Raw genomic sequence first — 2,905 nt, forward strand, 5'->3', positions numbered from 1 at the left:
CTATTATATAACAATAGTGACAACGCATCTAAGTGTTACCACTGCAAATAATTAGCTACATTAGTGTGTTAGAGATTAGTATTAGCTACGCTTAGTTACAGGCTATAATTAGTTACATGCTACAGTTAAATGTTGTTGTTATGTGTCTATTACCTGTCTAATACTACTTTGCTAAGCATTATGCTGTAACTATTCTTTAACCTAAATAACCTACCTTAATGCGCTAACTATTGCTCTAAGCAAGCTTTGCTTTTACAGATTATTTATAAACTGTTGTAGTATTTTATATTTATAATAAAGAACTATATTAGCTTTAATATAAGCTCTTATTAACTTAAAAGTAAATAGTATAAGTTACATTAATAAAAAACTAGCGTGTAAACTAAATCTTTAATTAACACTACTTACCTAAATAATTTACTTAACTAAATTTAATAAAAAATAACTTAAAAAAGGTTTTATCTTTTATACTATAACTATTATAATTACTTACTAACACTATAAGAAGTAGATTAAGCTCTATGTAATAAACATAAAATGTTATAACCTAATCTTAAAATAACTATAGCTATATTAGCATAAGGTTACCTTTAATTACTAAGAGTAAGTTTTAAACTTTAACTTTTTTTAATGCTAAGACATATACTTACACTTACACCTAAATAACACCTAAGTAGCACTTAATATAGAAGGTTTTTAGACCTACTTTCTAATAACCTAGAAAAGAACTACTTAAGTAAGGCTAATAAGCTAAGCTTTTTACTAAAATAGGCTATATAAAATAATTTAACAACTGCTTAAACTTAAAAAAAAAAAAGCTTTTAAAAAAATTTTACTTACTTAATTTAAACATAAACTAGGACTTAAACAGCAGATAGACATCTGCTATATAAGACCTACTCTATTTATAACTCTAGCTTAATAACTAGATTACAAAATCTACGCAGTTATAATTTCTAATATAGACTAAGCTCTAGCTCTCTAAAAACATACTAACCTAAAGATAATAGTCTTTTAAGACTACTATAACTTGTTATATGTTTTTTTCTAAGATAAGTCTAATAAGCTTTTAATATAATGTCTATATAATTACTAAATAACTCTTAAGCCTAGCAAACAACCTAGTTATAGGTTACTATATAAGATATTACTAAACAAATTAAAAGTGCTTTAAAAATACTTTAATAAGAACTTAAAAAAAAAGTTTATTTAAGCTAGCTTCTTACTAGTAGTGTTACTTATACTATTTATAAAGAAACTTAAAAGTAGGCTTTAATTCTATGTTAACTACTAAGAACTAAATGCTATTACTATTAAAAACTAATACTTATTTTTTTTTTTATAAAAAACTTTAAGCTAACTAAGTAAAGCAAAGTATTTTATAAAGTTAGATATTATTACTGCTTTTAATAAGCTAAAGATAGTAAAGGGTAATAAGTAGCTAACAGTGTTTTAGACTTAATATAAACTATTTAAGTACTTAGTAATGCCCTTTAGCTTAGCTAACGCGCTTAGTACTTTTTAACATTTTGTAAACAACTTGCTCTAACCCTACCTAGACGTGTTCTGCACTATGTATATTAATAATATTCTAATCTACAGTAATAGCCTTTTAGAGCATAAATAGCATATACGCTTAGTGCTAAAAGCTATAGAAAAAGTAGGTCTGTAACTTAATGTAGACAAATATAAGTTCTACTAATTAAAGGTTATGTATTTAGAATATGTAATTTTTATAAATAGCATCTAAATAGACCCTATTAAGGTTTAAACTATACTAGATTAGTAATACCTAAAGAACATAAAAAATGTTTAAGCTTTTATAAAATTTACTAACTTTTACTAATAATTTATTAACAACTTCTTATAGTAAGTAAGCCTTATAATTACACTTACTAAGAAAAGAATTTAATTTAACTTTAACTTAAATTACTAATAATTTTTTAACTAGCTAAAGAAAGCCTTTACTAAAGCCTTAATACTCTACTACTTTAACTTTAAACTACTAATACTTGTAGAAGCTAATGCCTTAGACTATGTAGTAGTAGAAGTTCTTTTCTAGACTAAGCTAGACAGGACTATTAGGCCTATTACATACTTTTTAAAAAAAATAAGTCCTACAGAAAGTAATTATAAGATCTATAATAAAAAATTACTTGCTATAGTACACTACTTTAAATAATAGTAACCTAAACTAGAAAGTGCAGCGCATCTAATATAAGTTCTATTTAACTATAAAAACTTGTAGTACTTTATAACTATAAAATAACTTAGCTACTAATAAGCCTGTTAGTTTAAATACTTATCTTATTTTAATTTTAAAATTACTTATTATTCTAGTTAAAATAGAGGGAAACTAGATGCTTTTATAAGGCAATTCTAAAACATTCCTGCTTAAAAAAAAGTGTAAAAGGCTTAATATTAAACTCTACTCTAACCTAAGCTATTTTTAGACCTTAACCTAAATAAAATAAATTAGATAATTAATTAAATTATTACTAATAAGTATTTAAATAATAAATTTATCTAAAAAACTTTAAACCTGCTCTAAAACAGCACTAGTTAGTTAAAGAAGGTAACACTAGCTAACTATAAAAACTAAAATAGTAAGCTATATTACTGTAACTAACTTATAATTCTTAATTCTAATAAACTAAGAATTAAACAACTTTAAATTATACACAACTTACCTGTTAAAGGACACCTAGGTAAAGAAAAGACTCTTAACCTACTACAGAGAGAGTACTACTAGCCCTGCATGTTCTATACTGTACGCTAATACGTATTATGTTGCTATACTTACTGTAAAGTAAAGGCCTTTTAAAAAAAGTATAATAGCTTACTTAAACTACTTCTAATCTCTAAATAAGCTTAGAAAGATATATTAATTAATTTTATTATAAAC

The sequence above is a fragment of the Lindgomyces ingoldianus genome, assembly GCF_010093535.1.
Source record: "Lindgomyces ingoldianus strain ATCC 200398 unplaced genomic scaffold BDR25scaffold_24, whole genome shotgun sequence".
Lineage (NCBI taxonomy): Eukaryota > Fungi > Ascomycota > Dothideomycetes > Pleosporales > Lindgomycetaceae > Lindgomyces > Lindgomyces ingoldianus.